The sequence below is a fragment of the Protopterus annectens genome, chromosome 11.part0 (genome assembly GCF_019279795.1).
Source record: "Protopterus annectens isolate FY-2018-M chromosome 11.part0, PAN1.0, whole genome shotgun sequence".
Lineage (NCBI taxonomy): Eukaryota > Metazoa > Chordata > Ceratodontiformes > Protopteridae > Protopterus > Protopterus annectens.
In genome coordinates this window covers 1,362,053,875-1,362,080,210 of record NC_056745.1, presented here as the reverse complement: position 1 = coordinate 1,362,080,210, position 26,336 = coordinate 1,362,053,875, and positions in this window count along the sequence as shown.

Sequence of the window (26,336 nt, the reverse complement as noted above, 5' to 3'; positions counted from 1 at the left end):
CACAAATGTGGTGGGCTGCAGAGTCCAACATATGGAATGCTCACACTGGGCATGCTCACACACTTTGATAAATGAGACATATGTCAGACAACATGCCATGGGAAGGCTGAACTGGGCATGCTCACACACTTAGGCCAAATCTCAGTTTAGCAGTTGGACACACATATCTGGTATTTTTATGTGTTATTCCAGGAACCAACCACATTACAGCAGTCTGCCCAGTGCACACAGTTAAATGACTACAGAGACATACGTGATATAGTGGATCCCTCCCATATGCAAACATCTTCCACAGATGCACAAGTTGTTCATACAAACAGGGAATGCTATGGCAATAAAGATGTGCAAACAGTCTATCAGCAACAAATAATGTGCATTTGACAATTAAACATATGGGTGTAGAGGTCAACACTAGGCTGTTTGCCCTAGGGAATGACAGTTTAGCCAGAGTGTGCTTGGTGTCTGCCTCCCCACAGGATACACATTCCCCTTTCTAAACACCGATGATGTCAGCACCCTATAAGTACAGCAGGAGAAAAGAAACTTCTCAGTAATGTGAATAGCGCGCTCCGCTAATGCGTCTGTCATAACATAGGTAGGGGTGTGAATCCTGCAAATGCTCTGTGTGTGAGTGGGGTTGGTGTGTGTGTAAGTCTGTGGGAGAGAAATGTCCCTTTTGGCAACTGGGAAACACACTACAGGATGCACATTCCCCTTTCTAAACACCGATGATGTCAGCACTCTATAAGTACAGCAGGAGAAGAGAAGCGTCCCAGTAATGCGAATAGCGCACTGTGCTAATGCGTCTGTCTCAAGTGTCATAACATAGTGAAGTAGGGGTTTGAATTCTGCAAATGGCAAGTGTGTGTGAGGGAAATGTCCCTTTTGGCAACTAGGAGAACAGACTACAGGATGCACATTCCCCTTTCTAAACACTGATGATGTCAGCACTCTATAAGTATAGCAGGAGAAGGGAAACCTCCCAGTAATGCAAATAGCGCGCTCCGCTAATGCGTCTGTCTCAAGTGTCGTAACATAGTTAGATAGGGGTTTGAATCCTGTGAATGGCAAGTGTGTGTTTTTGGCTGAGGGGGGTTAGTGTGTGTGACGACAATGTCCCTTTTGGCAACTAGGTGAACAGACTACAGGATGCACATTTCCCTTTCTAAACACTGATGATGTCAGCACCCTATAAGTACAGCAAGAGAAGGGAAACCTCCCACTAATGCAAATAGCACACTCTGCTAATGTGTCCATCTCGAGTGTTATAACCTAGTCAGATAGGGGTTTGAATCCTGCGAATGGCAAGTGTGTGATTTTGGCTGAGGGGGTTAGTGTGTGTGAGGACAATGTCCCTTTTGGCAACTAGGTGAACAGACTACAGGATGCACATTTCCCTTTCTAAACACTGATGATGTCAGCACCCTATAAGTACAGCAAGAGAAAAGAAACCTCCCAGTGATGCGAATAGTGCACTCTGCTAATGCGTCCGTCATAAGATAGCTAGGTAGGGTTTGAATCCTTTGAATGGCAAGTGTGTGTGTTTGTCTCAGGGGGGTTAGTGTGTGTGAGGGAAATGTCCCTTTTGGCAACTAGGAGAACAGACTACAGGATGCACATTTCCCTTTCTAAACACTGATGATGTCAGCACCCTATAAGTACAGCAAGAGAAGGGAAACCTCCCAGTAATGCAAATAGCACACTCTGCTAATGTGTCTGTCTCGAGTGTCATAACTTAGTTAGATAGGGGGTTGAATCCTGCAATTGGCAAGTGTGTGATTTTGGATGAGGGGAGTTAGTGTGTGTGAGGACAATGTCCCTTTTGGCAACTAGGTGAACAGACTACAGGATGCACATTCCCCTTTCTAAACACTGTTCAGCTGAAGGCCATGGCTCTGGCACAAGTTGTCTGTTTCTATGATGCCCCTTTGGAAGATGCTTGTGTCGGCTGGAGAGTCGATTATGGTGGCCAGTTCGCAGTCATCTGCATATTTGGTCAGCCACAGTCCGTCCGTGTTGGCCTGTACCTCCAATAAATATATACCAAACAAGGGAGGTCCCAGGACTGAGCCTTGTGGGACACAACTCATAACTGGTTTGGAGTCTGGCATGGCTCCAGCAATTCTAACCATGTGGGTTCTGTCCTTGAGCCACTGTGCAATCCATCTAGTGACATAGGGGCTTATATGTAAGCCGGTGAGCTTCTCTAGAATGCCCAAGTGGGGTATTGTTGTGAAGGCTTTTGCAAGGTCCAGGTAGGCTGTGTGAACCACCTTCCCCTCGTCAATGGCCTTGGTGACAGTTTCAAAGAAATCAACCAGGTTAAACCTGGTAGTGCTGGTGTGCTCTCAGTAGCCCTGAACCAGGCATCTGTTACTGCACAGATATCGATGTTCTCCATGCCAAGGAGTGTTTTGGGTGCATGCATCTGGAGGTTTAGACTTCTGCCGTTGGGTAGCATTACTCTTAGTTTCTCATCCCTTGTGATACCTATGAAGGTGGGTTTGTCATTTGAGCCTTGCCTAACATAGGCACTATGGGGTAGCAAGAGCCTTTGCCAATATCTGAAAGCCCAGGGGTGACAGGTGCAGGCCGTCCCTAGCGAAGCAGGTAGTTCAACAGAAGATGAATATGTGAAGGTGTAGTGCCTGTGATTTGTTAGCAGTAGCATATATGACTGCTCACGTGGACACATGCCAGGTAAGTCATATGCACTGTGTCACAGGCAATGTACATGTGAACAGGACAAACAGTGACATCCTGTCCAGTGGGACATGGACATACATATAGTACGCTATGCAGATGGCACTAGGAGTCCACAGAAGCTCTATAACTATGCATTGCAGGTGTAATCAGTATTCCAGGGTAATTGCAAGCAAACATGCATGCAAAAAAAGCTACAGTAAACAGGGCTGCATGTAGTCCATTGTACAACAAACAAGCTGTACCAGTTCCAGTAGGTAACACTGCAAATATGCAGGCACTATGCACATGTACATGGAAATACACGGGTCAGAGGGCTAGGGTCCAGTCTCAGTGCACACAAGTGTACAGACCATGTACTGTCAGGATGTACAATAACTGGATGGAAACCCATGTGCTCATACCTGCAGTAAAACACATGTCAAATAACAGACACTGAGCCTTCACTCAGTGGTTCCATACTTAGTAGGATGTATGCTACCTGGCCTGCCACCACAGTATCCCTGACATATATGGGGACTCTCCCTCCTGTGACAGTTAGTTTTGTGTGTTGGGGCTGTCTAGCATGGTATGAGATGTGAGCATGCAGTGCTAGGGTGCTCCTGTGTGTCCTGTACCAGTCGTGTAGTACTGCACACATATCAACATCCTCAAACATCTGCATTGCAGAGTCCAGTGTGGGCAACATGCCACTTGCAATTTACATGTCCATCATTGTGTATTACTACATTCATTACCTTATCCCCTGTGCTACCTATGTATGTAGCCTTCTGTTGACATCACCACCAGTATGCCAACATGTGCAGATGATACACTATGGTACTTACCATGGGTGTAGACAACAGGACATGACAATCACACACTTACTGCATCAGGCATGCTGTGATATACCCACAATTAATTCAGCACACAGTACTGTTAACAACATGATACTATTACTACACATCTATGTGGTCACCCTGTGCATCAGCAACATGTTAACCTGTACCTGCACAGTTGTTACAGATTGCAGGAGGTGGCACAGTTTCATCATATGCACAGGGTGTGAACTTGGTATGCCTGAGTCAGCCACCGATACCACCAATTGACATGTATGTGTATGTGTGTTGGTGAGGGACAGCAGTAGAAGGTGGGGCAATATTGATGCAGTGTGTGCGTGTATGCGGTAGCCCTAGGTGTTGTCAATTTGCATGTGTGTATGGATGCACACAGTTCCACCTCATGGCTGCCATATACTGGTGTTTGTGGACAGCCACAGACTGTACCTGCCAGGTCATACAGATCAGTGTCTCTGGCCACAGACACGGTACCTGTGCCTTGCAGGGGTGCTACGGACCATATCCAGTACCAACCCAGACTGGGTACTGTCATCAGAAGCAGGTGTTCGTTGACTGGACACAGATCCCTGTCGGGCCTGGCCAGAGCCACGTGCACGTGGTCTCCTGGGGCGGTCTGATGACAGCACAGACCCAGCATTGCTGGGGCTGCTGCTGGCACTATGGGGGCAGCCGCGGCCCTGTTGTCGTCCGCGACGACTGCCAGCTGCTGCTGTTGCTGGCATACGGCCACGTCGATGCCTCAACCGCCCACCATCGCCCTGGCTCATGGACATGTAGCTGTGGAACCGGTCTAATATGTCCCCACAACGTCTGTCTATGACATCGGTGAAATCACGGATGGCGGCCGCAATGTCACGCATACTGTCAGTCATGGCTGTGCGACATGCTGTCAGCTCCCTCAGACCCTGTCTGGTGTACCGTTCCATACGTGACTGTGCCTGCATGACAGCCCGAAACATAGCTGAGGTTGTAAGACCTCTGTGGGCACGTCTGACAGGGGCAGTACGCCCACGGATGCTCCCACGAGAACCCCTGGACATCTGTCTGTGTGGTACCATCTCTGGGCCATGCCCATGGCTGCTGTGTGGGGAGGCATGTGCCACAGATACCACATTACCCTGGTCAATGCCCACTGTATGCTGTCCATCACCTAGGGACATTGGTGACAAAGGGTGTATTGGCAGGATAACTGTGCGCATTGATGGGGTCGACAGCTGTGTACTGTCAATCGGCTGACCAATGGCGGACCCTGGCATACTTTCCTGTGCCATTACACAGATGTCATCATTATCAGTACCCATGGCACCTGATTCAGGTTCCCTGCTACATGACACCAGAGCAGCAACAGAACCTGTGGGAGGGAAACAGGAAACACAGTTTACAATGTCTACACATTACCAGTGATGCACACATGCACACATGCACACATGCACAGGTGCACACATGCACACATGCACAGGTGCACACATGCACACATGCACACATGCACACATGCACACGTGCACACATGCACAGGTGCACACATGCACATGCACACATGCACAGGTGCACACATGCACACATGCACACATGCACACGTGCACACATGCACAGGTGCACATGCACACATGCACACATGCACACGTGCACAGGTGCACACATGCACACATGCACACATGCACAGGTGCACACATGCACACATGCACACATGCGTGCACCGTGCACACATGCACACATGCACACGTGCACATGTGCACAGGTGCACACATGCACACATGCACACAGTTTCACACAATTGTACAGTACTCAGTATGCGTGATATCAACACACAGACACAGACACACCTACATGAATACAGAGAGCACTACTAAGTGAGCCAAATAGTACTATTACTATCAACACTATTACAGGAATTGTTAATACACACTCACCAACATGGATAGGCTGCATTGCTGTTATACCAGAGGGTCCTGCAGATGTGAAGAAACTGATGTCAGTGGGCACAACTGTGCCATTGTTACTGAGTATGATACAGGTCAGTAGTACAACAGTCGCCTTTCACAGGTCAGCTGCTAATATTGAGGATATCACACTTGCACATTAAATACTATGGTGACAGCTACAAACCAAGGACACACCTCACACATGCATTAACTACCAGTGTACACAACAGTCAACTGTACATATGGCATATTACCTGCACGTTCACTGTCTTGCTGCTGCGTGGCTCCAGCCTCCATCATAATGCATGTCTGCTGCTGTTGTTGTTGCTGGCGGACTGGAGCCACTACACTCATGAGTAGTCCCTCCAGTCTGGTGAGTGGGGGATGTGTAGCCACCCCACCACCTGTGGTGACCTGTTGCCTGTGGATATCCAACGCACGCTGACGGACATGTCTGAGTAAATCACTGCAGTGATGTCGTACCTGCTCATATGTCCTATTATGCGTGCCTATGTCATTTACCCGACGGACAAGGTCTTGCCACAGTGCAGCCCTCTCCTGCTGATTCTGGCTGGTGCGGGAAAAGAGTATTGCATAATCCCGCACCAGGCTCTGGTGTATCTCCTCATCCTCAGCTGTGGAGTAGGTGGGATTCCACGGGTGGGCCATGTACCTGAGAAAGAAAATAACCTGGTATCAGCAATATATGTCAGCAGAATTTGGCACACATACTACACATGCTACTCGACTGTTATGATACAACATATCTCACATATGTAGCATCTGTCTGTCTATTGGTGGATACACATGTAGATGGCCAAGTATCAGTGCTCAGCCAGCAACTGTGCAACAGTATCTGGCACACTCCATACGACATACTACCAAACCCCAGCAGTCAGAACACTGATTCAGGTCAAGAGCACCTCCTCACTCTGGGGTTTGTATCTAGGTACTGTATGGCCTACATCATCAACTACTGTGAGCTGACCACACACTGATTGCCCTGGATATACATATCCCACCTCCACCACCAGCACAAACGACTATAGTGCATAACATTACAGATACAAACTTTACACTTTGTAACAGTGACATGGTATCCTTTCTGCCCACTGGGCCAGTGGCAGATACAACCCACAATGCTGACCCCTACACAATTGCTTTCTACAGACATCTCTGAGAATGCATAGATCATGCAATCCCATATATGACCAAGACACTCTCCACAAAGGGACAGCATCCTGTCTGGTGGACCCCAGCCATAGACAGATTGTATTACAGAAGATGGAAGCTACTGCAAGACAGAGCATAATTCCATAAAGGGAGGGCATGTCTGAGCAGCACTAGTAAGGATCTATTTTCCATCATACAAAATCCATGGGCAACTTTGAGAGGGAAATCAAGAGGGACACTACAGATAACCAGAAGGCCTTCTTCAGTTATGTTAGCAACCTGGTCAGGATCCATCCTCTATGCCCATAGTTAATACACAACAACAAATATTTCACTGACACCACAGATATCGACAACATTGTGGCAGACAGGTTCAGTGCAGGTGTCACCCTGCCCTCTCCCCAAAATAAGACATAGTTATCCCAGCTGACTGTAACCTCCCTGTCATCACAGATGTCCAGGTGAGAGCCACCCTCAGGACAGCAGAATACACAACATGAATGGGACCTGATGGTATCCCCAGTTGCATGCTACATAAACTCTGACAGGAGCTAAACACACATATAGAAGTGCTATGTAACACTAGCCTGACTACAGGATATGTACCTGTACACTGGCGCACAGCAGCAGTGGTTCCACTCCACGAAGGAGGCACCTCAACATACCAATACAATACAACACAATACATTACATTACAATACAATACTATACAATATGCTATTGCCCCTGGGACTACAGCAGCGTACTGTTCTGCTACCCTGACCATTGTGACATGTGGTGTGATGGTACCTGCTGCTGTCACACAGTTGCACAGGGTGACTCATATGGCATATTACCTATCTGACTAACATTCAGCAGGGGTATGTGTGTCATGTACTCATGGGTAGTCTTGCTTCTTAACACTGTGTGGTTTATTGCAGGGTATGTCTTATCTGTGGGTAGGAACTCTTACCTCCACATGTGCACTCTATTGCAGTGGCTCGGACGACACACAGCAGACATTTAGGTTGTGGATGGTGTGAGGTGTTACTATGGTTGTTGGACATCTGTCATGGGTGTGACTTACATATGTAAATCCGGGAGTGGTAACCTCTATGTGGGTAGCATATGTGTACTCTGTGGTGTTGTCAGTCACTGTGCATTGGTAATGTGTTTGAGTGCATTGCCACAGTGTTGTACATGTCACTGTGTCCTTCTCCATATCTGTAGCTGTCATGTGAGGTCCATACCATGGCATCCATTATGTGGTGTGGAGGGGTACATCGACCTACATGTCCATAGCTGACACACCATGTCCGCTGACACATACCATGTGCAGGTATTCCAGGGATAGTGTGCCACTGTGAATATCATTGGGGCCACTATTGTACACATTTATGACCTTGTTCACCCCTGACACATGCAGTGGTGGGCAGCCAATCACATATCTGGTGGTTACTGGTGTAGGTGATCTGGAATGTGGTATGGTATTCCGGTTTTGACACTGGTGTTCACTCCAGGCCTTTGTCACCAGGCACCTGTTGCAATACATCTGTACACATGTGCCTCACTCAGAATTTATTTACATCTCTCTCTCTCTCTCTCTCTATCTATATATATATATATATATATATATATATAGATATATCTATATGTATATATATGTATATATATATATATATGTATATATATATATATATATATGTCCGTATAGTTATACACATATATATATTGATGTACATATATTGCTATAGATGTGGAGGGGGACACAGAGGGGTGTGAGTGACAGAGGGGTGGGACAGGCTGTGTTGCAGGTCATCATATACAGTCATACCTGTAGGTAGTCAGATCAGTCTGTCTATGTATATGTATCTACATATATCTATATCTGTATGTGTGCATTACATAGATATGTTTGTACAATATTCTATCTACATCTGTCTATGTATTCCTACATCTCTCTCTATATATGTATACATATATGCATATCATATATATATATATATATATATATATATATATATATATATATATATATATATATATATATATACACATACATATGTTGACATACATACGTATCCATATGTTAGACAGGTATATCAACATATTTGTCTACCATACTGTATACACACACTAACATACTGCTAAGCATACATAACTGTGAAACCTACTTTGTACATGGCACTACAACCTACAATCAACCAACATTGATATGTGCACATAGATGCTCTCACATACAAATGTATGTACAGCCTTCACTGATAGTTGCTGTATGTCCCCTGCCCTTTACACATCTTCATATACATATGGATACAGACCAATGACACATATGGAGGGTTCACAGTATGTAGACCTTTATAGTATTACTTTACATTACCTGTGTTTGTCACAGCTGCTTGTGTTGCCGTCTGGTTCTCTGTCCTGCTGCTCCACTTCCCAGTTGTCAGCTTTCAGGTAGCTGTTGCTGAACAATTTGTGTGTGTCTGCTTAATTGCAGTTTTCTCTGTCTCTGTCCCTGTCTCTCTCTCTCTCTCTCTCTCTGTCTGTCTCTCACGTCCTTCTCAGGGTGCAATGAAAGTATTGCACGTGTGGACTGGGAGTACAGCATGCTTTTGTAGGTATCTGCATATGCCCATGTGATGGCCTCTGCACCAATTGTTAGCCAGCATTTGCTAATTGCATGCAGCCAGTTGTGTACTGATTGCAGTTCTCACTGTGATTTCAGAACAGTGCTATAAAAAGGTATGTGAGATAGGCGTAGCCCTTTCAGATTTTAAGGGCAGGGACCATGCTGTTATGCTGTGGACAATGTTCTGTGAGTGTAAAGGTTGGTATCTCTCTCATATTTCCAGGTGTGTTGTAGATTAACATTCCTCCATTCATTTCTCCAGTTTCCTGTACTAACTGTGTATGTACACTGACACCTACAACTACTACTACTGTTAATGTGTGTGTGTGTGCTTTCCTTTCACTTTTGCTTGCACTTTGTTGCTAAGGCTTCAATAGTTGCCCTTTACAGTCACTACTTATATGCCTGCTAGGTGTCTTGACTGTAGTGTGCTGCTGTAGCTTTCCTATTTTCCATGTACATTCACACCTTGGAATGCTTGCTATATCTGCTAGGGTGTTACAGCATGCAGTGTGGTCTGGCCATGGTGTGGGCCTTGACATCTATTAGGGTATTTGAGTATGCTGCTGAGCAGGCCCCGGAGACTTTCAGGTTCATCTGTTATGTGCCTCATGGAATGGTACATATCAGTGGGGTACACCCATTAAAATGTCTGGTATGCTGCAGTTGTGACTGTGGGTTAGCATGAGCATATGTATTACTACACTTTTTCTGCCATGCAAGTGATGAATACTTTCAGGACTCCATAGTTACCATTGCATGTGTTACACCATTCTGCCTACTGTTTGTACATTTCACATGGGGTCTGTGGGGCATCCCTGTAAGTCATTCACTGTTGCTATGTCTAGGCTCTTAACTATTCAAATATGGTGGTGTCAGACCCGTCATGTGTACAGATATTTGCAGGTTGTCCACATTTCTGCCTCATATTTTGGTCAATATCTCATGCACACCTTTTTCTGGCAAGTCACTCTGGGCTCAAGTCAGAATATGGTGACAAACATTAAAGTTTCAGACTGCATACCCTTCCAAACATCCCACAAAGTGCAGACCCTGTTACTCTCTGAACTGTCTGCGTTTGTTGTAACATTATTTGTAATGTGTCCCTGGTTTTGGGCCTTTGCTCCACATATTTTATTACTTGGTCCAGATGTGTTCCTGTAAGAGGTTGTGGGGTATGGGCAGTGCTTATCCTGCTGTGAGTATGTGTGTGGCTTGCAAGGTGCTATAGTGACATTATTACCTACTAGCTTCCAACTAGCATGGCTGTTTCTGTTCACACACTACTATTAAGGAAATCCACTAGTTTTGATAGTAATTCTAAATGGCATGCTTTGTGTACTACACATCTATATTCCCTTTACATTCATTCCTTCTATTACATGATATATTTATTTTAGCACAATGTTCTTGTATAAGAGTCATGGCTTAGTGGTAAGTCATGCAGACTACTGTTTCCAAGGTCCTGGGTTCGGGACTGACAGTGGGATTTTATTTTGCTTTTGAGCTGAGTACAGGACCTGTCAAAGTGACTAAGGCACTTTTAAGCAGTTGTAACCGGGTTAGCGCTGGTTTGCGCGGAGCTCACGCATGCGCACTGGCGGTTAGCTCCGCGCACACAAGCGCACACCTGATTACAACCACTTAAACGTGCTTACTCTTGCGCACACCTGCGCTATTTTCTTTGAAAGAAAAGAAAATGGGGAGACAGGAATGTGGTGAAAAAGGGGTCACAAAGAGGGTAAGACAGTAGGGAAACAAGCTTGGGATGTGCAGGAGGGATGTAGGTAAGGCCCATAGCTGCCCATTTCTTCATCAGCAACAGCTGTACATATGTATGTAATTTGGTGTGACATTTGAAACCTTCCACCCCTGAGAGAGGTGTCAGGACAACAATAATACTTGTTGTACAGCCAATTGTAATTGATAAGTTCCATGTCCAGTAGACATGTGTGCGGAATGGGCAGCTATGTATGGGGCGTAATTTTTTTGTGGGTACAGAGTGCCCTTTTTTTTTTTTTTTTTTCAGGTGAGAGTGGTATGTCAGGTGAAGGAAGTCGGTACAGCTGGGGAGGTAGGTTGGGTAGGTAAACAGACAAGACAAACAAGATGCATACAGGGGTGGTGTATGACACGTGTGGGGGGGTTACACAGTTGACGGGGACGGAGGTATGGATATCCAGAGCCCATGAGCCCACAGATGGCAACAGTGGAACTGATATCCCCACCCATAGGCAGTTGCCACTGTTCCTTCACTGCCCAGGACGGGGCTGTGCTGGGGGCTGTGTAGGCGGGGCAACAGGCATGCCCGTTAGTTGCGCCACCCGTGCCTCGAGCTGGTCTAGGGGCTCGAGAACAGAGTCCCGAATCTCCCTACGCACCATAGTCCGGACACTACGGAGGGTGAGTGGTGGTTCTCCTCCGGCCACACTTGCAGAGGGGGGCGAGCCCCATCCCCTGCAGCGCTTCCACCCGCAGGTGGCACAGGGCCACCGGAGGAGGGTCCGGACTTGGCACTAGTGCCAGGTGCACTCGCCAGCTGAGGTGGGAGAGGTGGGTCCGCTGGAACCCGCCTTCCCTGTCGTACTATGTTTTGCATTATGTCATGACAGTTTGGGTTAGTGACATATAATACCATTCACAATTAGTTGTAACAGCATGCATTAGTATTCCCATTAACCAAACACCCAGATATTCACACCATTGAACAGCATGCATAACACATGCATAATTTGAACAGAAATACACAGTCCAACAACATGCAGGGTTAATTGATGGCAACAGGCCATCAGGTGTGGATGTATGAACAGGGCAGATGCATCAACAGACATGCAAATATATATGACCCAACAGGACAAACGTCCAGGGGTGTTAATTGTGATTGCACATACCATTTTCACGTGGAATGGATTATATGTGGTTATAGGGTGGGGTGAAGAAAGTAATATTAACACCTTCGAATAACAATACATATGCTGTACATTTCTAATAGCTACAGTTATATACACACTACTGTTCTAGCTACAGTTTCCTATATGATAACTATTTCAACTTGGTGATAGGACTGTTACTGCAACATCAATATACATTTTATGGTTCTTCATACACATTCATATCTAGCTTTGTTCAGCTACATCATCCTACTACATTTGCTTTATATAGCTGTAGACAAGTGTGGATGTTTGGTATATCAGACAAACATCCTATCTGCATATTGCAGACTGAGAGCAACATATCCAGATTTTGGGATACACATTCCAGATGCAGCAACACGTTGAACAGATTTTGCTGTTTGGTTTTGAATCTCACATGCATTTCATTCTGTCTTGACTGCAGTATACTTTATTCAGGGGTTATTACTACTGTATTGCTGGATTCATGACACTTTCTCACACTCTCTCACTTGCTTTCATTTTACTATTCAGGATGGTACTTCTAGGCTTTATTGACATGTTTTACCAGTAGTTATTACAATCCTTTCCAGCAGTCTCACTTCTGTCATGTTTCAGTATTTCCACAGGGATATATTTCACACATGTGATTTCATCATCTTCTGCAGCTATACTTTTCAGCCTGCTGCAGGTTGTGTACTATTTTCTTACAGGCAGGGCATTTTTATTTCAGAATATATGTCGGACAGTTTCATGTTTAGGTTAAACTTACAAGCTGACACACACTTTTGTAATCAAGCAATACTTGCATACACTTTCACACTATTACTTGCAGATTTTATTCCTTACTGACTACACTGCATTCTTTTGCTGACTGTCATGCTTTTATATTTCTTTACAGTTACTGGTAGTGGATTACTGACCTGCCTGGTGGCGCAACCGCACCAGCCTATCGCCATAGGCTCTGCGGTTCGCAGAACGGACACCTGCAGCTGTAATATAAATGAAGTAATATTGGAATACACATCTCCATAATATCAGCTAGTTTAATTTCTTACATACATAATTAAATGTTACTTACTCAGTAGTGGGGCGTTGGGTGTTTGCCGGGCCTCCTGGATCCAAAGGTTCAGTTGGTCCTGCTTGCGTCTCTTCAGATCTGCATGGCGGTGACGGACCTGCTCACCAGTCCTTGGAATCCCTGTGGCACTGGTGAGATCATGAGCCAACCGGTCCCACGCCTCAGCCCTGTATGCTCCCCAGAGGACCTGGCCCTGCATGAGTTGGGCCTCATGATTATGGACTAGGAGCCAGACCATGTACCTGGACTCCTCAACACCCCACCTCTGTGCTCGAAAGCGACTACCCTCTCCTACTCCTGTCATTCTGCCTGCAGGTCAGTTCTACAATCGTTTATGCTGTGTATTCCCGCCTATGGGGCTTATATAGTCCGTTTTTCCCGCACATATCTGTGATTGGCCATTTTGGAATTGTATCAACTTCAGTAAACCTGCATTGTCATGCTCTAGTTTGTATTCATTCCTATATATTAGCTATTATTGCATTTACAGGCATTGCTGTCATGGCTTAGTGGTTCTGTACCTTGACTATGGTGTATAGTATCCTGGGTTTGAACCTGGTCACTGCTTTTTATTTTTCATGACTGTCTAGACATGCTGAGGGGTGTGTCTGTGTAAAGGCAGTTTTGATACGGCTTGCTCAACGTTGCCCGTCGGTTAGCTTGTTTGCACGGTGAGCAGCTCTGCGCAAATGGGTACGCTGGTTTAAGCCTCATTTGGCTATCAGCACGCATATTACGCTCAGCTCAGTTAGGGGCACATAGATTTAGCATGTTAAACCACTGCTCAGCTACGGGCACTCATTTTGCACCAGTTAAACCACTGCTCATCTACGGGCAGATGCACTCACCCTGTTAAACTGTAGCTCATCTATGGGCACATCTGGCATTTTTTATTCTTTTGTTACCTCACATTTCTTCAATATAAATGGGCTATTTCATTACATTTTACATATATTGGGGTTTTATGTGTACATATTTGTCAGGGACTTGTTTCCTGCTTATTTTGAAAAAAAAAAAATTGGTGTTGTGGGGGCTCGAACCATGAATGCCTGCTCTTCAGCCAACATCTCTACTGCTACACTATTGCTTCCTGGCTTATTTTGCATATTTAGTTCTTATATGCTTTCCCACTGACTGCTAACTGTAGCTGCGCTATGGGCACACCCGCGCAAACGAGCGCACTCACGGTTAAACATCTTTACAATTTAAAAAAAATATATAACATGTTCATTTATATATATTTTATGTTCATAGTCTGTGGGGGCATGTGTTGTGTTGTGTTTATTCACATTTCCGTGGACTCTGTTGTGGGTGTTTACTTTGGGCACTTTTACACTTCTGGGGGCGTGTCCGCTTGCAGGGCTCAGCCTACGGACACGCCCCCTACTGTCTTACACGGACCGTGTTAGACTTAGGTGTGATTCAGCATGCTCTCATGAATATGCAAAGCATGCTGACATCACTCTGTTTAACTGCAGCCTCCGTGTAAGAGTTATAACTCTTACACAGAGGCTTCGTGAATCCTGGGGAAAGTTATTTACTTGCAAAATTAATTTATGTTTGTTTTTTTGGTAATAAAGACTGTGGCCTCTCATGGTCTCTTCCTTTACATAAGAAGAAAAAAGGAGAAGATGACACTTTTATTCCCCCACTGCATCTTCTGGTGGCTGTTTTTGACGGTATATGTGAATTTCACATCAGGGCAAGTTCGTGGATAATTTATCTGCCCCTGAGTGACTCTCCCTGACTGAAATAATTTCTAATCACAATATTCAGATTATGAAACCCGATAAAGGTGGCAGTGTAGTCATCATGGACACAATGGATTATTCCATTAAAATGTTGGACATTTTGAACAATACGGATATTTATGCCAGGGTGTCTAGAAATGAAGTGTCTATTGTTTATTCTAAAATTGATTGTTGATGGTTTGGTATGTTTTCCAAGGTAGTGTCACTAATCAGCTGTATGATTTTTTATTAGTTTCTCATCCTGTTCTTCTCTCTATTTTTGGTATTCCCAAAATACACAAGGATGCCATCAATCCCCCTTTGTGACCTACAGTGGTATCTGGCCATTCAAAAGCATTTCCATTTGCCAAGCTTATTGTAAAGAACATGTAGATTGTTTGTCCTATGTCCTTCATGATTCTTGGCATATTTCACATAATCTCAATGCTTTATAGCATGATAAAGAATTGATGTTTATAACTATTGCTTTCAATTTATTTTCTGTTATACCACATGATGTTGGGCTTCAATACTTTTTTGAGATGATTACTGATTTGTCTACATTTGATTCAAAAGAAATTTTGACCCCAGTTTGTTTTATGGAATTACTTTTGAATGGTAACCATGTATTTTGATGGCAAGTTTTTTTCACCAGGTATTTGGTGTAGTGATGGAGACTGCTTGTGCTCCCATATATGCCAGTTTGGTTTTGGCATATTGAGAGAAGCACTTTGTGTTCCCCCCTGCTTTTACAGACATTTTATGCCTACTTTAGATACCTGGATGATATTTTCATCTTATGGCAAGATGACATTGACCATTTACTAAGTTTTATTGGTTTTTTGAATAGTACTAGTTTATTGAGGTTTATGTATCACTTTGATAACAATAAGATCAATTATCTTGATTTAACCATAGGAAAGGACATTGCTAATAATAGATTTACATCTACAATTTTTGAAAAAAATACTTTCTTTAATTTTTATTTGCATTATGACAGTTGTCATTCCCCGTTTCAAAATAGAAATATTGCTAAAAGGCAAAAGGTCGGGTGAGCAGGATTATTTATGATGATAATGTTTTTATGGATGAAATTAATTTTTTATTTCCTATGTTGACTGCTAAGAGGTATCCTTTAGGGCTTTTGTTAAATGTTAAGAATGAGATTCTACAAGGTAGATGTACAAAATTTAGGCCTGTTTTAGGTAGAGTCCCTAATTATGTTCTGACTTCTAAGGATACTATACCTACAAATTCCAGCAGGGATTTTACAATCATCCTACCTTTTAATAATGATTTTTTTGTAATTAAAGACATTCTAAAAATATGTGGGACATCATATTTTATAACAATTTGAAAGAACGACTTGGCTTGGCCCCTGTAATAGTTTACAGTAAGGGTAAGAACATTAAGAGCCTGTTGGAAGGGAGATTAATGTCCTCAACTTTCCCTTTAAGTCTAGTCATATAAAAAGTAGGATATCTAAATGTGGTAGGAGCAAGTATTGTAAATATATGAATAATGGCCCATATGTGGGGACTGGAGGGTTTAATAGATCTATCCCCTGCCTAGGTCACTGTAATTGTGACACTACCTGGGTAGTGTACTTGGCCATCTGCACATCCTGACTTGCCTTCTTTGTGGGAAAATCTAATAGGAGGCTTTGTGATAGGATTTATGAACATTTATATGACATAAAAAGAAAAAAAGTAAGCAATGGTTTGTTCGGCATTCTGGAGTATGTGATAATTTTATGAGTTTTTTTCATTATTGATAGAATGTAGTCATCAATGAGACGGGGGTGATTCTGAATCCTTGTTAGAACACAAGGAGCTTCTTTGGCAACAAAAACTTAATGCCTGCAAGGGCTTCTGTTTAAGTGAACATATGATTTGCTGTGGATGTACTTTAATGGTGTCCTTTGGCATTTCAGGATAAAAGTGCTTAGGTAATAAAGTATTTTTGGTCTTCGTTTCCTGCTCTTGTTCCTTTTTTTGTAGTTTTTGATTTGTGTTCCTGACTTCTGTGGCTTCTTGTTAAACTGTGATTTGGGATTCTCATTTGTTGTGTAAGATCTATTTTTTGTTGAAATGGCACAATTACAAAACAGAAGAAGGCTTCTGGCTACCTTAGAATTTATCTCTTACATGTTTAAAATGATTAAATTGAACTCATTTGTTAAAATATCCATAGAAAAACACTGCCATTGGCGATCCAAAAAAAAAAAAAAAAAAAGATTCACTAGTTTTTGATGGCAAAGTGAGTGGGCTTTCTGATTTTACTAAAGTGCCATAAATTTAGTCATGATAACATTATTTATTTTATTAATTCATTTATCCACCCAGTTTTGGATACCTATTTAATCCAGATGGAACCTGTTCTGGCACTCTGTGGGTGTAAGGCTGTGAACTAATGTTAAATGGAGCACCAGTCCATCACATGACCTGTACATACTCTCACACGCCTATAGGCAATATGGAAGATTAACAATCCATCAACAGCATATCATTAGGATGTCTAATGAAACCTGATTATCTGGCAAAAACCCACACAGACATTGGAAGGACTTGCAGACTCAAACTTAAATTACCCCATGAAAAGAACCAAACTGCAAGAACCAAGAGCAGTGCTCATCAAACACTAGGCTCAATTCTTGGTTGGTGTGCCTTCTTGGACTGTTTTTTTTTTTCTACACTACAAATCAGTGATTTTTTTTTCTTTTTTTCTTTTCATAAAGATAACAATTGTGGATTGGAAATCCACAATTGTCTAGTACTAGGCAAGCTGAAACAGATAAACCCTTTAGAGCCTAGTATCTGCTGTGCAGATGAGAGGGATGGTAATCAATGTTTTGTATAATTTTTTTTTCCAAAATGAAAAATTAAGCAGCATTGTTTCTTCTTTTTATTCTTTGCTACTGACGTTATCCTGTTCAGAGTAAATAGGGAGCCAGGGCCTCTCTTGGGAGACAAAAGGTGTAAACAGAAAAAGTATTCTTTGAAGGGAAAACCACCCCATCTGTATTTGCACGCACAGACTTACTGATTTACTTACACATGCACATGCACACGTGCAAACACAGACATGCACACACACATACACACACACACACACACACACACACACACACACACACACACACACACACACACACACACACACACACACACACACACACACACACACACACACACACACACACACACACACACACACACACACACACACACACACACTCACACACACACATATATATATATATATATATATATATATATATATATATATATATATATTCACTGAAAACATAGGATGAGCTATCACCAGGTCCTATTACTATCACAAAAACCAGATTAAACGATCCTGGGTGGTCAGTGAAATAGAAGAAAGAGAGCTGAGCCAGTTTCAGATTTGAGTGCTTTCGTTCGCTATTTTATTTTAGTAATATAGCATTGAACTTCTTCAGAAATCTGATCAAGAGCATTCCAAGAGGAGAATTTATACTCTTAGAGATACAAGTGCTTCCAGTGATGTAGGAGGGTTGTACTGACTATCTGAGCCATTTTAACATACTTTTGATGTTTAAGCTCCTGTTAAGCCCCAGGGCAGTATAAGCCCTGAGGTCGATGTGCCATTTTAATTCTTGGACTTCTAGGGGGGGAAGTGGGAAATGGCTTGCCCCACTACATAAACGCAGTTCGTGTTGTGTTTTTTTTCCAGTTTATTTGCATTTTGTGAAAGTGCATTTTCGTGAAAATGCACTTTTGCGAAAAAGAGTTAATCTGTTTACGTTTTGTTGAAACGTAATTTTGATGAACAAAGTAGACCTATATATATATATATATATATATATATATATATATATATATATATATATATATATGGGTTCCCTTCAAAATCTTGAACTACTGAAATCCCGAATTTCAGTATTTCAAGACCAGAAGGGTGAAAGTGCAGATTACCGAAACACCAGAAGGGTGAAATTCAAAATCACGAAGTTCGGAGATTTTGAATTAGCGGTTCTGGTGTTGCGGTGTGTGAGTGGATGGTTGGAGATGTAGGTAAGTATTTGTGTTTTACGGGTTTTGGGTAGGGGCTTTAGTGTGTGTCCGTGTGTTTTGTTAGTGTGATGTGTGTGTGTGAGGGGAATGTAGCTTGTGTAGTGGTGTTTTTGTGTGTTTGTCTGTGTAGTGCGACCTCGGAGTTAGTATATTTAAGTAGGGGGGTGTGGGGGGCGCATGTCAGGTAGGTGTTTGTGTTTGTGTATGTGTAGGGAGGTGCATGTTTGTGTATGTGTAGGGAGGTGCATGTTTGTGTCTGTGTGTGCATTATGTTTTGTATAGTCGCGATTTTAAATTTCGTGCTTCTGGGGTTTCGGCTTTATGGTCTCGAGATACTGAAATTCGAGATTTCAGTATTTTGAGATTATGAAGTGAATATATATATATATATATATATATATATATATATATATATATATATATATATATATATATATATATATATGTTGTTGTTGTTGTCTTTCGGCTTTTCCCGGTTAGGGGTTGCCACAGCGGAATTCCAGTCCGCTAATGATTGGCAGTAGATTTTTACGTGCTGAGTTGCCGGCCCTGATGCACAACCTTCAATGAAGGTACGCCCATTCACGCATGTCTCCACACAGAAGACGTTCTAGCTGAGAATCGAACAGGACAACGTTCTACTGTGAGGCGACAACACTACCGCAGCACCACCACCGCAGTCATATATATATATATATATATATATATATATATATATATATATATATTGGTTGAAAATACTAGGGGGACATAAGTGTCCCTCTTGTCCTCTGCCCTCCCCCCCAGTCTTCAACAGCTTCTGGCACCTGTGAGTCTGGTTTCTTTGCTCAAGCAGAGATTATCATGGAGGACTCCTCCCACTTTAATTTTTACCTCCGATCCCTTTTATATCCTCCTAATCAACCTTATAATTTTAGCAGGGAATGCAAATGCTTCCATTGCTCTGCTGATAAAGTCCCAACTTAGTCTGTCAAATGCTTTCTCTGGATCAAGACCTACCCAAAACAGTGGTATTTTCTTACATTCTGTTTCCCTCTGGATTATCAGTGTTCTGTTAATGTTGTCAAATATTTGCCTTCCCTCCACAAAACCACATTGATCCATATCTATCAATTTTGGCATCACATTTGCTATTCTTTTAGCCATTATAGACATAAACACTTTATAATCATGATTTATGAAATGGGCTTGTATGAAGCTGGATCTGATGAACCTTTACCCTCTTTAGATATTACAGCCGCCATTGGTTTCTTCCAGGATGTTGGTACTTCCCCTCCTCTTAAATACTGTTAAACAAAACCTTCCAGATCGTTATCAGTTTTTTTCCCTCCTAGCTTCCAAACTTTCAGTGGAATACCATCTATTGCTGGGGACTTTCTTGTAGATTTGTTATACATCACCATTCTTATCTCATCTCCTCCTATCCCAGCTGTTAGTAATCAAGCCTCCTATACCTCTAACCTTGGCAGGTTTAACCCTTCCATAAACATTTCCATTTGTACCTTTTCTTGATTTCCATATTTCTCTGCTTTATCCAGGCTTTCATAGAATTTCTGAAATATTTCTAATACTTCTACAGGATCCCTTGTTATCGTCCTTGTTATATGCTCCCTAAGCCTGGTGACAGCCCCTTCTTCTTTCTGTTGTGCTAAACATTTTTGTGCTCTAGAGTTATTATCAAAAAACAAGTGCTTAACAGAAATCTTACTAAATTCATGCATATTAGTGAGGTAATCCCTTATTTTCTGTTTAGCATTCTGCAGTTGCTCCTCTTCTTGTTCTGTCAGATTCCCTCTATTTTGCAATACTTTAACATTTGTCAGTCCCTCTAAATAATTATTGTTACTTCTTAACCATATCTCCCTTTCTTTTATTTCCACCCTAGTTTTAAATTCCACTTTAATTTTATCCCACTCCCTAGCTATATTTTCAGAAGAAATTTCTAACTTCTCTAATAGCTCCTGAATATTTTCCACTACTCATTCATTAAATTGCTCTCTTTTCAACAGATAGGTGAGAAAGCACCAGTGTGTCATTTTTAGTTCATTACCCTGTGTTTTTATTTTAGTTATTATTGGCACATAATCTGAAATTGTTATTGGATGCATATCAAGACCTTCAATTAATGTACATGTCCTTGTGAAATGTAAATTTTGTCTGTCCTTTCCCAGTTTTTGTTTCTTGGGGAATAATATGAAAATTACCTCCAAACTCCTAGTACTGAATTCACATCTTCCATGCCAAATATTTTTATAAATTTCTTTAAAAATCTAACTTCCTTTGTTATATTTTCCTTTCTGGACCTCCCAGATACATTTTCACTGTTGCAAATCAAATGCCAGTTCCTGCCTATAAGTAATATTCCTTGCTGAAAGCTAATTATTTCTCCCAGAATTTTCTTAAGCTCCATTAAAGCAGTTTTTGGTGGAATACAAATACTTGCCAGTGTAATCCTCCTCCTCCCTTGCCAATAGCCCCTTAGTACTACAAATCTACCATTATTGTATTTGTTATCCTTTTCTATTACTATTGGAGCTCCAATTGTAATTAATATAAGTACTCCTCTCTTCCTTTGCCCCAGGTATTCTCCTGAATAACCATCATGAAAACCTTTCTTTATCAAGTGTACCTGTTCAGTTCTTTCCAAGTGTGTCTCTTGCAGCATAGCTATTTGTACTCTACATTTTTAATATGGTGCACTACTCTTTCTTTTTTGTATTTTTCTGTGAGACCATTAACATTTAAAGACATTATAGAAAGAATCATATTCTTGAGGGATTATTATTCCCACCTTTTATGTATAACAGCTTGTTTGTTAAATGTCTAGTTCCAGCTTTTGTGTTATATGCATGAACTGTTTGGCAGGTTAATCTTTTATACAATTGTTTATTGTCATCTCCATGTGAGTGTAAGTCATATCTTGCTTAACCTTTTGTTTTATTAAAAACCCTCAAACAAAAATACACACACACACACACACACACACACACACACACACACACACACACACACACACACACACACACACAATCTCCACTAAAAAAACAATTAACTTAATAATAACACAAAAAAACTATGTACATCTTCAAATATTGACATTTTACCCTCCATATAGGAATAGATGTTCTAAACTGACAGCCACACACAAAAACCTGAGCGAAACAGGAAGAAAGATTATCCATGGTAAGACGCATGGTAAAGCCTGTGATTCTATTAAGTGCTGTCTGAGTGGGCAAAACACTTAAATGCTTTCAGAAAACAGATACAAAACTGTTTACTAGAAACAAAGCCTTATAATATTCAATATTCTTTTTCATACTTGCTTTCTGTTAAAACCTTTTACTCTATAAAGCTAATAGCCTTAACCCAGCCATTCCCCTATGCAAGAATGAGAAAAGCACTAATTTTTCTTTTGTCATGCTCTTTTAAAAATATATATATTTTTAAATTGCAGTGCCTACATTTCTTAAATCTGAAGAAGGAGAAAGACAGAAGAAGGGAGAAAGAAAAAAGGAAAAAAATGATTCATATATTAACATTAATATCCCCATTACACTTAAAAGTAACTGAAGAAACTGTACTTTATAACATGGAAAGAAAATTATGCACCACTTAAATAATACTATTAAGAAAAAAAAATTTTTTATTTACAGTTAACTTTTTCCCTCTTCTTCCCCTCTCCTGAGTATTTTTCCGAATATTAATGACATGAAGTAGGGCATATGCTTTAGAGTCTCCTACAAGTTTAACAAAGTCCAAAAAAGTCCAATATTTCCAGATTTTCTTGTTCTGTTCTGTTTCAAAAATACAATTATTGCTTTGTAATTCCACATTTGTCAATTTCCAAGTTACTGATTTTAGTCTCCAAACATTAATGACATGAAGTAGGGCATATGCTTTAGAGTCCCCTTCAAGTTTAACAAAGTCCAAGAAAGTCCAATATTTCCAGATTCTCTTGTTCAATTCCTGTTCATCTCTATCTCCAAAACCCTGTCTCTGCTTCATCTCCAGTGCACTCTCAGTTCTTCTAGTCAACTCCTGTTCTTTTTTCCCTCTCTCAAGCATTTTCTGTTGAAACACTGGGAAAGTTTTACTGGCACAGTCTTTTTGTGATCTTTATTACCAGAAGAACAAGAAACAGAATATCTTTCTGTTTCACAGCTCACTTTCTGTTGGACAAACTTTTGTATTTTTTTCCTTAGCATATAATTCATCAAAATGTTTTTTTTTTCTCCAGGGAAAACTATTTTGAAGATATCTGGGTACAGCAATTTGATTCTCACTCCTACATTTCTACATTCTCTGAATAATGGAATAAATGCAGCCCTCTTCTGCCTGGTGTATATCTTGGAAGTCTTTACCCGTTAGTGCCCTTGATGATTATATCATGATTTGGCTGTGGCCGTTAGAACAGAAATAGGAAGGGAAAGATTATTTGGTTGAGCAACTGTAATGCAAAGGATTGTACCATTTCCACATTCCAGTACACAACCCTTCAAATTACACAAAATGCCTTAACAAACACAACACAGTAACTTCCAAAGAATATTGACCGCAGGATAACCAGTAACAATTGTGCTGGCAGACTCTGTACTGCAGTGGCATATAATGTTACAGCTGTGGTCTATGCTGTTACTTAGTCTCACAACATACCATTGGCAGGACATTTTAAGAAATTGGCCAATTAACACACAACACATACAACACATCACACACACAAAACATGCAAGGCCTGAAGTGGGAATTCATAAACTTTTAATGTATTGACAGTGGCAGTATTTTTTGTGTTGATTTGTCATAGTGCAGGAAGCTAGCAGTACCATTAGTAAGAGAAAGTAGAAAGTAGCAAAGTTTGAGCTAAAGCAATAAACAAAGGCATCCTTGTTCTCAGACTGCATGCAGACTGTTCTTGAAAATAAATGGCAAGTTATCAAGACAGTGTATAATATGCTAGCATTTTCCTTTCAAGTGAATTCCCTAATGTGTAATAAGTAACTTGAGTGCTGGCTTCTGTGTTGCAGTTATTTCCTGACCTTTCCACACAGCAAAATGATTCCTATTGTATCTTATGGTTAATAAAAAAATCAGATTTGTTTAATCTGGGGTCTCATCTCAGTAAAAGGAAAAATAAATCAAAGTGGTCCCTACAGATATATCATTTTGGCCAATTTTGTTAAGAATCAAAAGCATCTTGAACAAATTTATCCTGCTTTTGTATAACTATGGTGTTATAGCCAGAACAGCTATAATTAGTGTCTATGAATATACTTTTACATTTCATCCCATGTTTCTTCTAATAATCTTATTACAGTGAAAAATAAAGATTTTGTTTTAAGTTTTTAAGTCATTAAATAAATATTTTATGTGGTATGTTAATGTATATGTAGATGGAATCGTTTCTGTGTTTTTAACACAATATCCCTCTACACCAGGTATATTTATTTGTTTGATATTCTATGATTTTACAAATATGTGAGTCTGAGAAAGAGAAATCAATCTATTCAACCATTGAAATCACTGATACATTTCCTATGACTGCAAACAGTTGTATTTTAATCAGTGTTTTTATACGTGTAGCAATATTCAAGTTTTATTTAGAATACTCATTATTTCATATATATCCCAATTATACAGAAAAGCAGAATTCTAAATATGGTGTCACTATGCTGAAGGCAATTACATGAAATTGCACAATAGGATTATGTTTGTGTTTTTTGAATACAAGTACAGTGCCCAGCAAATATACATGAAATATCCAATATTAAAGCTCTGTTCCCAGGTTGATTCCATCAGTTTGGTCACTCACATTTTTATTATATATACTTCAGAGGTTATTCAATAATCTTATGGAACAATGCACTGGCTCTCAGACACAGGCATTCTTTATTTATTTATGTTTTGTTGACCAGGTTTGTCACAGTAGTCTAACAGTGTCTTTTCAAGAGCAACTGCAGGTGGCATTAATAGTAACTGGGGAAAATCTGGCTGGGACACAAGGGAAGGTCCCTTACCTTTTTCAATAAATACCATCGGATCTTATACATTCACCTGAGCTAACACCTGCTCAGACAAATGGGGCCTTGGTTTAATGTTTCATCTGAAGGATAGTATACTCAGGAGTACGACACCTCATATGTTCTAAATGACAGTTTTATCATTGGAAAAAAATCAAAACACCTCAACCAGTATCAGATCCATTAGCCTTCTGATTTACAGCGGTAGTGTTGTTGCCTCACAGCAAGAGGTTCTCCTGTTTGATTTACGGCTGGAGTGTCTTCTGTGTGGAGTCTGCATGTCCTCCCCGTGGTCGAGTGGCCTCCGAAAGACATGCTTGAATGGGTGTGCCTTCGCTGAAGGTTGGGCGTCAGGCTGGCAACTCGGCACCATAAAAAAAAAAAAAAATCTACTGCCAATCATTAGCGGACCGGAGTTCCGCTGTGGCGACCCCTAACCAGGAAAAGCCGAAAAGACAAACAACAACAAAGGCAAACATGCAATTTGTTCGGCATGTTGAGCCACTGACACTTTTATACAGAGTGAAAGTAAAAGTAAACAAAAATTTCCCAATGTATAAATGTATGTTGTTTGTCTTTCTTTTTATACGAATGTGTGACAGATGTACAATTTATCAAAACTTTGGACAACTGTCACACATTAAAAACTATAAATACTGAAGCAAGCTGTAAGGCACTAAAGGTCCGTAGTAGCAAAAACAAATATGTAAAATCAACCAAAAACTACTCGGTCCACCAGGCTAAAAACCTTTAATAAAACACAGAAATAGTGACAAAAAGTAAATGCTTTTGGGAAGACTCCCTTCATCAGACAAATTGCACAGATACATTGTTGCATTTTTAAAGTTTTATGGTTTTGCAGGTAATCAATGCTAATCCCAGAGGAGGAAACCTTATTAATTATACAGAGTCATGTGAAGTGAGGTGGATCATTGAGTTAAGGGCAGATAGAACCCCTGGTTTGAATGAGGTTGTCCCATTGAAACCTATTCTAAAGGGGTGCACACCTTTTGTTTGCTTGGTTGCACTTTCTTTAAAAAGCAACAAAGTATCTGTGCAATTTGTCTGATGATGGAGTCTTCCTGAAAGAGCTTACTTTTTATCACTATTCCTGTGTTTTATTAATGCTTTTTGCCTGGTGGACCGAGTAGGTTTTGCTTGATTTTACACATTAAAAACTATTTGAATCACAAAGGTTTGAATAGTCAATGCATTGGTGCAGAAAGATTTGAAGAAAAACAAAATTCTCTGCTAATTACATATACCAATCCTGAGATCACATTGTAGTGGAATAAGGATACAACCCCCAAT